A 12,755-nucleotide genomic window follows, 5' to 3' on the forward strand; every position below is an offset into this window, starting at 1 on the left:
GGGGAGGATCTGCTGGTGGGGTCACGACCTCTTGGCCGACCGGGCTGGTGCTGATGGCTGTCGCGGAGGTGTTGGTGCTGAGGCGGATCTTGACCTGGTGGCAGGCAGAGAGAAGGAGGTGGTGGCAGCTGGGGAGATGCTGCACTTGTTTCACTGAGTCCTGTGGGCAACTGTAAAACCCCTTTGTAAAGTATTATGGAAATAAAAAATAGGACATTCATTACTATGTAGTTCATGAAAAGAAAGCTCTCTTTAAGCTCATTTTTCAGTCTTCTACAATGTCAAATGCTACAGTGTTTATAAGGTGATGGGTAGGTCCTTTGCTATTTCTTGAGCGTCAATTGGTTTCACTCAAAGTGTAGACGGACGCACAGATCCACCAAATGCGCACGGTGAGAGGCAGGTAATGAGCTCCCTTCTCTACATGCCCTGTGGAATTTAATTAAGAGTCTATAGATTCTGACATTTTAACTTTTCTGCGCTGGTTTGTGGCAACAATATTAATATAAACATTGAGGAAACATCAAGTAAACACACTACCTGATGATTCATTGGCCTAGACTGATGACCAGCTGGTGTTAAAGGGGAAGCCCTGCAGTCTTCTCACCCCTTGATCGAACAGTGATCAAACACTGTGTGGGCACGCTCACTTGTATTTCTCAAATGGGGCCTACTGCTTCATGCGTCACATTGATCGCTGGTTCTTCCATCTTCTCACCATGTCACAACAGGACTTTGTGCCCCTCCTGATACAGACTGCCTTTAATACGAGTTGCCAATATTCAGTCTTCTATGAAAGACTGTACAGCTGTAGCTCATGGGGAGAGTGGTCGTTATTAAACCTCAAGGTAGCTGGTTCGATCTCCGGTCTCCCCATAGTTTGCATCTCGGAGTGTCCTTGAGCAAGACACTGAACCCCCAGTTGCTCCCCGGGCGCTTCACAGCAGCTCACTCCTTCATTACCAAGGATAGCTAAAATGCAGAGAATAATTTCCCCACTGTGGGATTAATAAAAGGATTATAAAAAATAAAAAAGTAAGGCCAGACTGATTGGGGAGGTTACTTGTCAATATCACATGGCGGGCATGATTCCGGTCCCGTGATTCATTGGTGAGAGGAAGGAAGCTGTAACACTTGCATCTCTGCTAAACATATGATCCATCTGGGCTTGTCCTCCATCCAAACTAATCACAAATATGGCAGGACATGCAACACTTAGCTGTTTCTCCCTCTCTCACCTTCTGCCCTCTCAAGTCATCGCCGCCTATACTCTCTGGAGAGCAGGCATGATGATTTTTGTCCCATCTGCTTCATTATGCGTATGGCAAACATCCCCCCAAACCCACAGTTTCTGTGCTGTATGTCATTCCCCTGCACTCAACAAAATCAACAATGATGTAAATGAGTAAACTCCAGCCAGAACAGCTTGGGCCTGCAATGTGTAAGCAAGACTTTTGTAACAAACTCAAACATTTCCAAAGGTAAATAGGCTACAAGTCAAGCTAGCTTGCTTGCTAGCTAGCGAACTAGCTATCTAGCTGTTAGTTAGCTTGCTAGCATGTTATTTAGCTAACTAACATGTCTGTTAGGTAACTAACAGACATGTTAGTATCATTCCGATTATTACTATTTAGATTCTGTTGCAAGTAGGGAAGAAAGCTTTCCAAGCAGACTCTTGTGCGGTTTTGGTTGCAGTGAGAACATAATCCGACCAAATTGCAGAAAGGGAAGAAAATCTCGACGTTCCCTGGATAGATATGATCAATATATAGATGTATGTGTCAGTTTCCAGGATGAAAAATATATAGTTGCCCCATTTGTACAAACCCCTCATCAAATTTATTTTTTCTATTTGGTCCACTTTTAATTTGTGCACTGTGAAACCGAACCAGACTAAATACAAAACAAACCAAAAATATGATTTTCAGTCAGATTTGGACTAGCCTAAAAGGAGGATGGTTTCTTTAGGCATCCTTGATGACAGAAAACTTAATTTTGCATCACGATTTATTGATTTCTGAGTGTCTAATAGTGAGAGAATAAACAATTCAGCTGTAGCTCAGGGGAATGAGTGGTCGTCCAGCAACCACAAGGTAGCCGGCTCGATCCCCAGTCCCCCCAATAGCTCACATGTCGAAGTGTCCCTGAGGAAGACCCCCAACCCCCGGGCGCCCCACAGGGCAGCCCACTGCCCCCCAACCAAGGATGGGTCAACTGCAGAGAAGAATCTCCCCAAGGGGATCAATGAAGGATAATTTCTTCTTGAATTCTAAATGATCTGGAAACCTGTTTGCACAGGTGGGTTAAACGAAGGCCATCTGTGCAAAACACAAGGTGAGGAAGAAGCTGTAAAATGTAACCTGACAGCCTTAGATAATCATGGAGGCAGATGCAACAACAATGACTAACAGAGTGAATATATTTAAACCTGGGGACAATCATTTTGGAATGTCCATGTATACCACAAGTATTATGACTATTTTAGCAGGTCAGTAAGCCTCCTCCTTGTGTAAGTCATTATGGCGTTGCTGTGTAAGCCATAATAATGAGGATGAGGGATCAGAGGGGGAACGCTGGGACAAAGATGAAGAGGATTTGACACCAAAATAGATATCCAATAAATCTACCAGACAGTAGCCCTGCTCGGTGTGTGGGGGTGGAAAGTTAATGTTGTCAAAATATATTTTCGGAAGTCACAAAATATAATAGCCTTTCACTAAGAACAGTTTATTTTTTTTATTTTTGCAAGCCTGTAAATAAAGAATAACAACATGTGGACGAAACAGCATGACAGTGTCTTGAAATACATCTCAGGGGTTGCAGATGAAATTATGGAACAGTTACATCAGATTGGTGTGTTAATATGCGAATGTTAAGCGGGGATAATCTTTGCCATGTTCACCATCTTAGTTTATTTTGTTAGAATGCTAGTATTTGTTAATGTAGGCTAAAGCTGAGGCATTTGGTCATAAACCAAAGTATTGGACAAATTATTAGTTTGACATGATGGTGGCTCTAGAGCAGCGACCCTCAACCTTTTTTGCTCCACGGACGGACAATATTTACACGGACCGGCCTTCACAGTGTGGGCGATGAATATATACGACCGGCATAAAAACAAATATAAAGTGCATTGAAATACAACTCACCATCACGCCGAATGAGTGGCCCTAAACTTGTTTCTCTGCAAAAAAGCCGGTCCCGCCTCGGGGCGACGGGAGACAATGACACCCAGCGTGTTCTTTATGTCGTCTACTCCATAACTTAACCCGGCTTCACAAAGACAGATGTTGGAAATGGAGGCAGGGTTTTCAGAGCTTTTTTGGCGATCTCAGGATATTCTTTCTTAATTTTAATCCAGAACACTGGCAGAGTAGAAACGTAATTTTTTTATTTAATTTTTGGCGTAACGTATCACGTGACATGGCAGGCTGAGACGCACAGACATAGAGGGATGTATCAGGTCATGTTTCAAAATAAAATATCTTTCCGACAATGATAATCAATCAACATTTTTTTCGGCCATTCTTTCTGTGTGGCCCGGTACCAAAGGACCCACGGACCACTACTGGACCGCTGCACTATAGGATAGGGGATCACCGTGGTCTTTAGGTTTCATTCTCTGGTAACCATGAATGTCTGAACTGTATTGCTTGGCAATCCATCCAATAGTTGCTAAGAGATTTCCATCTGGACCAACATGGTGGACCAACCGGCAGACAGACGTGCTGCTTGAATGGTTAACATTTTGTAAAGTAGTGGAGGGGTTGATGTTAAGATGTTCCTTCTCGTCCTCAGATCTTAAGCATTGGCATTTGAAATTTGCGAAATGCCAAACAGAGCTGTGAGACATGGTCATGTGAGACATTGTGAAATACTTAATTAATAGAAGGAGTAAGGAGGTGTGAAACTTTTGCTTCCGGTAGATTTCTGATTAGTCACCCTGAGAGACTGTGAGGGACAAAGACGGTGTCTGGCTGGTGAAGCTGCGATACAAGCATCTGCAGCGTCATGAAGGTCACACATCTCTGAACAACTATGTGGGCGAATATCTTTCCGCGGTCTCCCTTTTGGAGGCCTGCGTTTGGAAAGGGCTTTGAACACACATAGTGTTAAGTATCTGCTCACTGCTGGATGACACAAAAATAGCTGAGAAAGGAAATCAGTGCAGTTTGATTGATCTGTGTATGACGAAGACATTTGCTTTTTGTACGTCTTTCTCACGACATAATGGGTGATTCAGGGGATCTATTAGTCATTAATGCCAGGTGCAGGAAGAAACTTAATTCAGAACCACTGTTTTACTCCTGACTAGATTTTGTTCACTCTTTCCTTCAGATGGTATTTGTTGTGGTTATGTAATTCACCAGAAGATGTAAATCCCACGAACGCTGGCTAAATGTGATATTTTCAAACACGCCATATTTTTTTTAAATTGCTTGTTTAAACATTTATATTTACAATATCGATCAATATAAGATACTCTAAGTTTCTTAACGTTTTTTGCTTGCTTCTTGAGTTGATTCAGTGAACCAAAGTAGACCATGTGAAACCCTGATTTTTTGACACGATAGAATGATGGCGTTACATTTTTTTTTTATAATAGCACCCCACCTAACAAAAGTCTGCAAATGTGTTTGTGAGTGTCTGAAATTGAGCATAGAGAGGAAGGATAGAGACTCAGAACATGTGTGTGTGTGTAGGCAGTGTTTTTGCATGGTTCTGTGTGAGTGTGCGTGTGCGTGTGCGTGTTTGCGTGTGAGTGATTTTATGCAACACTTGGTTGTCTATTCAGTAGCAGGAATTATCTGTCCTCTGCCAGGCCGCCTCCTCCACACTCTCGGCTCCTTGCAGATCACATCTTCCTCTCAAGATTGCAAGATACATGTTCTGCACTCCCACTTTACTCTATGCACTTGCCACATATCAACTTCAATATGATTGTATATAAATAAACGGTGCAATCGCAATTCCTGTGTGTTTTGCATGTGTTTGTGTACATGCAATATTTACTAAAGCACCCAACTGTGAGATAAACTATTTGCTTGCTGTTGCTAGAAAGAACATTTGCGTTACTATTTCCATGGTACCTTCTGAGTTGCATGTGTGCACTATAGATGCTGTGTTAATTAACAGGACTCTGTACACAGATGCACATGGCATGGTAGGGAATCTGTTGTGGTCATAGCTTTTACTATAAATCATCTGTGGACTATTTGGTCTCGCCTATTAATTAACTCTCCTTTCTAGTCCTAAACTAAATCCGCTATTCTTTTTCCCTTTGTCATTTTCTGCATTCTCAAACGATTAATTACACAATGCAATCTTGCAATCAACATTAGCACCTTCAAATAGCTTATTTTGTCCATTTAACAGTTGGAAAAATATGTATAATTCTGTTGATTCTTTATTTTATTACCCTAACTGAAAATCAGAACTCACATGAAACAGCTATTTCCCAGACCTCTTCATCCACCCCCAGCACTCCTCCTTCACGACACATTTACATGTGCGTCTCTTCAGCCGCAACATCACTGAACAGCACTTCCACTTTACAGATGTGTTCAGGTTGTCCTTGGAGATTTCCCCATGCAAACAATGCTCTCTTCCCCCTCCATCTCTCTCTGATTCCACCCCCTCTGCCTCTCTCTCTATCCGTCTCGGCTGCTCTCTCCCCCCCGCGATTTCACACCAATGAGCATGTCGCGTGTAGCTCCCACTCGCTGGCATCAGAAACACTAGATATCGTCAGCTCTTCAGATTCATACAAATACACACCAGCATTGGCTAGACGGAGACTGCATTCTGCCAAAACACACGTTGGGGATAGGCAGTGATAAATAAGAAGGGGAGAAAGAGTCCAGCATCTCTCGCACACAGCAGGCTCAAGGTAAAGGATCCATATTCATTTATTGGATGACAAAGTGTTATGTAATTCTGCTGTGGACAAAGAGCTCTCGGCATTAGGTGGTTCTTTGTCATTCTAAATGTTCACCGGGCTGATTATTATCTGCCGCTTTGAACAGCTTATTTTTCCATCGGTGAAAAAACTGTTGATGAAGTGCATCGACATCTATGTGGAACAGTAATCAAACTATTGGAGGAGATAAATACAAGCTCCATACAGTGTCCTATTATCCATTTTCCAGCTAATTCAATGCGTGCTTGTGTTCATTCTGTTTTGCTGCATGTTCAAATTTCTGCCAATGGGATTGCTTATTCACGCATGCTTTTAGTGCCATTTCCTGTGAGCAACATTGACAATCAGTTCCCACCTTCACTCCCTTGGTGCAAAAACCTCTGAGGGCTTTTCAGTCCAGTAAATGTCACTCATCAGAGCTATCAAAGATGGAGGAGGGCTTTGAAGCCCACACAAGTGCCACCTGAAGGTGAGGTGTATCCAAACCCGTCCATAACATTTAGGTGTTTACGTTTTGAACCCTTCTACTCCTACTTACCTGTCCCTTTGTATGTCATTGAGCAGGACACTTGTTATACCTTGTTAATTGTTAATTAGTGAGCATTAGAGGTACAAGTAGGATGATTATGGTACATTCGGCACATGGCCAGGCAGGCTGTTTAACTCTGCTTCCAGTCTTTGTGCTAAGCTAGGCGGCTACTGGCGATCGCTCCTCATGTACCGAACATAAACATGAGTAGTATCGATATTCTCACCAATTCTTGAATAAGAAAATAAGCTTTTCCCCCAAAAATGTCTAGTCATATCTTAACCAATTGCTTTTATTTCCCTAAACATGACAATAAAATGCCATTAGCGTGAGTTACCAGGGGCAGACATTTTAGGGAAAACCCAATCAAATATATCTACAGTTTACATTTTGGACACATGTTGAATGTTGCATTAGAGAGTAGTTTGCAGACATGTTTGATATAAATTATATTTTATTAAATTGATAAAGCCCCACCATCTCTCTCCCAATGTTTATAAATATAATTCTTAGGAATGGTGGCGCCGAAAGAGGTTAGCGGAGGTACTGCAATAGCACCGGGTTTATCAGAACTGGAGAGTATTTCTTCATTTAAAGAAGGGATTGACACTGAAGGCGTTCCCGATGAAAAATATATTTTTGTTCTTTCCCTGACTGGCTTCGGCAAACGTTAGTTGACAGATTGTTCTGCCAAATATTTCTAACAGTTGCCAATGATGGCCTCTCGAATGGTTCTGTTAGCAAAGCAATCTGGCGTGTTAAGGTTGTAGCTTTCTTGCAAATACAGTCAGTCAATGTAATTTCGTTACTCCACAAAAAACGATAGGATCTTTTGTTTGGTAGAACTTAGATTCAGTGAAAACTATTGACAGCCGGGTCCGTCAATTATCAAGAGAACCATGCACTTGCTGTTGATTTTCTTTATTAAAGTTTGTTGTGAGCACCAACAACTAAATCCCAGTCATTGTATTCAGATGGCAACGAAAAAAAAAAAAAATAAAGAAATATCCTAAATCAACTGTTACACGTTGCGTCAATACTGTCACCATTTGTGGTGATTCAAGCAGGTGAGCAAGTGCACATATGTAGCGCAATGGTAGAAGTCAGCTTGTGCGTACATACAGTACATACTATATGGAAACACATCTTCACATCCTACTTAAGAGAAAAGCTTTCAGTTCCTGCGATGCAAAATAAATAGCCTGGAACAAACTTACATAAGTGGCTAAAGGCAGGATGAGCGAAGACATGCGCTCAGCCTGTAGCACTAAGTAGTTAAATCTGAAAGGAGCAAAGCACATGTCCAGATTGAAACAAACAAAACACTTTAGTATTGTACACCTGCATCACAGGGTTTGTCACACGTGGTGGAAAATGGCAATGGTAGGATGTGCTAATCCATAGAAAATATCCAGAATGTTTCACACATGACAGCCATTTTTTTCTACAGTCAGCCACTGAATAGACAAATAACTTTCAGCCTTTATAACTCAATCACCATTCTGTGTATTTCTCCTCCAGGTCCTATGGTTATAGCGTGTTAGCGAACCCCAACTCAATCACAAATACAGTATTTTGTCAGCCATTCATTCTCATTCTCCATCACCACCCCAAACGAGGAATTCAGCAGGAACACAAAAAGCCCATTCTAACCCAGTCACATCCAATCATCTTGGGAAATAGCCTACAGTGGATGACAGGCTTCTTTTATTTTATTTTTATCAACTAAGCAAAATGTTCTCCAAAAAATGAATGCAAGTCATTGGTGTGCCCTTATCATCCTGAAAACCCCTGGCACACATGTGCTTTGAATAGTCCTGTCCAGCCAGTACCAGGGAGATTTACTTGATTGTAATCGGACATAGCTCTAAATCAGATACTTGGCCAAAGATTGGGAAGTCGTCTTTGCCCCCCCGCCCCCCTTTACCTCTGATGTGAGTTAGAGTGGTGGGAACTTCAAGCACTGTCAGTTTTGAGGTATGTCTGAGATTTGTCAAATATGCAAAACAGGTTTTTAATACAGAATATAAATAATTCAAGAGGCATTACATATTGGGACAATATCTGTGAAGAGCTGGTTGGGTTTTTAAACATACTTTTCAGGATGAAAGCTGGTCATCTTGCTATTGATTTTGATTGATATTTGTCAAGTAACTCACCTGGAAGTTGAAGAAATATTAATCAACGCTTTGTAATTAACAATGGGTTAAATGACTGTGATTAATGTGAAAGACGTCGCCCACAGAGAATTATCACCTGCATTTTTGGTTTTACAGCACTTGTACTGTCTGGATCACTCTCACCAGCCTTGTTTCTAGCAGCAGCAGAGAGCTGTTTTCAGTCAAAAAAAGTCCCATAACCCGACTGTGTGCTGCCTGGACATCAACAAACAACAGACAAACACAGTTTGAGATTAGTTGGTAACTATTACTAGCAGGCTAGCAAATCTGGTTAACTAAGCAGCATGGCTGCACATATTTTCTGTGTAACTAACATCACAATTTGGTGAAAGATCTATCTGATCAGAGTACTAACTAGCTTAAAACCTAACGTAAAAGCTTTTTGTTTTATTTGAATGAAATTGTGGTTTAAAATATTTTGACTGACGCTCCTGTAACAATAGATAACTTACGCTTTGTGAACACCTCCTCGTGGCTCAGCTGTGCTTCTTACATTCAGGCACACTAGAGGGATGAAAGTCTTTATTGAGCAGAAGCTCATGGAATCCTCATTAGCAGAAACTAGTCAGTTGTTTATCAAGAATGATTCATTAATAATTCTAAGTAAAACTATTACTAAATTATTATATCAATTTCATGTGGTCAGTTACTTCGATTTGTTATCATCAGCACTCATATATTCAGATTTAATTTTCATTTAACTACTATGTCAAGTTTCAAACAATTACCATCAAATGAATGTGCCTGTGAATAAGCTTAATATAAAATAATAGTATAAGTGGTTGGATGAACCAAAACCTCTCAATAGCGTACATTTATATTTTTACAGATGCCTCCCTCCCTGAGCTACATCGCTTTTCCCTGGTCCAAGCAAATTTCTAAATCACAAAGGAAAGAGCAATCCATATCAATATTTCATATACAGTGAATTATTATAATTAAAACATGTAGCAATGTAAACAAAAGCATGCACATGTTTGTCAGCGCAATCCTCAAAAAAAAAAAAAAGTGGCAACAGCAGAACACAGGAGAAAAACATTAATCCAAATGACATGAGTGCACCTCGGTGGAGAGAAGATAACGTTATAAACATTGTAATATTTGTGAGCAGATGGCCAATCTTTTTCAGGTTGCCAAACAAGCTGCAGGCTTGCACAGTGCACTTCTATTCTTTTGGAGATTAAATTATAAGCTGCTGAGGTTTGTGAACTGGACACAGATTAAATTGAAACGGTAAAAAAATAGATAGAGGAGGGTCTGTGTGGCGGGGGAGTGACATTAATCTCACCGAACATGAGTGTACCTCTGTGTAGAAAGTAGATGAAAAGGGTTTCAGGGCGTTATGTGTTGAAATTCCCCCGGGTAGCTCTATCCTAGCTTGACCCATCAGACTGTTGTGAGAAATGTGCTCAGGTGTCCTAACAAGAGGCCTCAGAGGAGTGAGAGTTTTATGGAACATGGCAAATAGTAAAGAACATGATTCACAAGTCCAACGTTTTAGCGGTGCTATAGCGCAAAATTGAGAACCTCTAAACGGCTCCTATCATAGCAAAGGCTGAGCCGGCAGCTTTGTAGCTAACGCGGCTAAGAGTGCTAACAGCGCTAACAGCAGCAACAGTGCTGACAGAGCTAACCGTGTTTAACCGGAGGGGTTAACGCTACACTTGCGACGGCGTTGTCAGCTGTAACGGCCGTATGAGAGCAGTGCAGTCATGAGCGAGCTAGTGGGGCATACGCAGATGCACTAAACGCATTTTTTTAATTTAGCATGATTGTTTTGAATATTGAAACCTGGTAAATAGTAAATGGGGAAAAATACAATCATGGAACTATACAAAAGAAGAAAAGTCTACAGCACAACATTTTTTGAACTGTCACCTTTTGGGGGGGTAACAAGAGCCAGCTGTATAAAACTAACGAGTAAAAGACGGAGAAATGCTGTAATGCTGTACTGCATGTTGTTCGCATGGCAAAATATATTCTGTTTTATAAATCACTGCATGAATAAATGGATGCAGTCACGCTCTTAATCATCTGTTTGCATATTAATACTTCTGCTTGCTGAACCACTTGCTCCACCTGTCAATGAAAAGAACAGCAGAGAAGTGTAATTATCGGCCCACCCATTGTGCCACAGCGCCGCGGTTCTCCAACAATGTCAGACCAGCCGTACATGTGACTATTACTCAGAGCTGTGGCTATAAATGGCACCTGTTTATTAATTCATCACAAGTACCTGTGAGCCATCAGTGGTGACAACTAAATCATGAATATTTCAAATCGAAAGGATAATCAATGATTCAGATTGAAGCACTGTAGGAACTGCTTTACAAATGAGAAGAACAATCACTTCATGAACATAGAAGAGCACTCAGTGGAGCGTAGATCTCAGCTCGGTGTGTCCACAGCGGCCGCTGCTGTAATCACGTGTTTGTCACTCGCACGTTACACAATACGAATATGCTCTAATTTTATTCTATGCAGATGATTACATGAACATCACAATGTATCAAGACAAAGCGCAAACATAAATATACACTGTAAGGAACAAAATACAATTAAAAACAGTTGTTAAATTCAAGACAATATATAATAAGACAGGTGTAAAAGGCAAAATAAAAGTGCACTGCAAAGATTTAATTAATAAACGGCAAACCGAAAATTATCGAGCCATGATTTAAGTGCTGCAGTTTTCTGAGAGTTTGTCCTTGATAATGGTGCATAAAAACACTGTTTTCGGTGTTTGGTTTTGACCCTTTCACAGAAGCTCATGAATATACTCTGGCAATAAACCACTTGTGCTTCATGCAACCAATCAAGTTTCATACGTTTTTGGTAGTCGTCTATGGAGAAGGAAAGCATAGATCTGCTAAAGGCTTGTGCTTGGTAGCGCGTGTGCACGCTCACGTTGTTGATATACGTCAATAGCCTATTATATGTACAGCCAACGTGTTTTAGAAGTATACTGGAGATGCTGCTCAAAGGTTCTAAGGAGAGAAAAACAAGAATACTAGCTAAATCCAAGCAGAGGCGAAAGCAAGCAGCAAACGCCTGTTCTCTTGAAACGCCGAGTGACAAAGAAGCAGAGCATCCAGTCACAGCTCGGTGGTTCTGCAGAGATGAGACAAGCGAGTGATCCTGTTTCAATGTTTGTGGAGAAATGGAGAGCGCAGAGACTCTGACAGTGAGTGAGTGACTGAATTAATTAACAAGTCCATGAATTACAATCAATTAATGGATATGTGAGAGACAGCTCCCATGAAGTGAGGCTGTGGGAAAGCAGAACAGGGTTTATTGTAAAAGACGTGTGGATTGTTTTATATGTTGTTATTTCTATTAGTTTAGTTGGTGATGCTTTAGTTAGTGTGAGTACTAGTAGTAGTAACCACAGTATTAAAAGTCGCAGTGTTTTTCTATTAAAAATGTAAAATTCAACTCGTCTCTATCAGCACTGTTTTACTAGAATACAGCGCTATCTAAAAACAGCAGGATGTCTATTGGAAGAGTGACCCAGATACAGAACAAAAAGAGGATCTGCTATAAATGGGCACAACATAAAGTGTCCAATGGTGCACTCAGCAGGAAGGAGAGGAGGGATGTGACCTGTCCTGAAGACGTTCTGCTTCTAACTTGAGAGATGACGCGAGACACACATGACCTTTAACACCAACGTCATCGCAAATATGTGCACTTGAGCATCCATGCATGCGTCATCGTGCTGGGTACAGTACGGTAGACTGGCATACGTCTGCTAATCAATACTGACACGTTTTTGTGCAATTTTGTTCCGCAGAAGATATTGCATAGCACATTTATTTGGATCCTCGCTGTGTAGATGAATCTATATCTCATCATGCAAACCCCGTTCCATAATCACTGTGCAGCTAACACATTGTCATAAAAACTGCTGGGTGTCTTCTGTCAGCGTACAGAAATGAGGAAACGGAGGGAAATCTGAAAACCTGCATTGCACCAAGTTAGGTAACATCAAATAAGATCTTCATACACACACACGCACACACACACACACACACACACACACACACACACACACACACACACACACACACACACACTCAGACACTACTTCCCTGATCTAGATTTTGACTTCTTAATCCACCAACCC

The sequence above is a fragment of the Taurulus bubalis genome, assembly GCF_910589615.1.
Source record: "Taurulus bubalis genome assembly, chromosome: 7".
Taxonomy (NCBI): Eukaryota; Metazoa; Chordata; class Actinopteri; order Perciformes; family Cottidae; genus Taurulus; species Taurulus bubalis.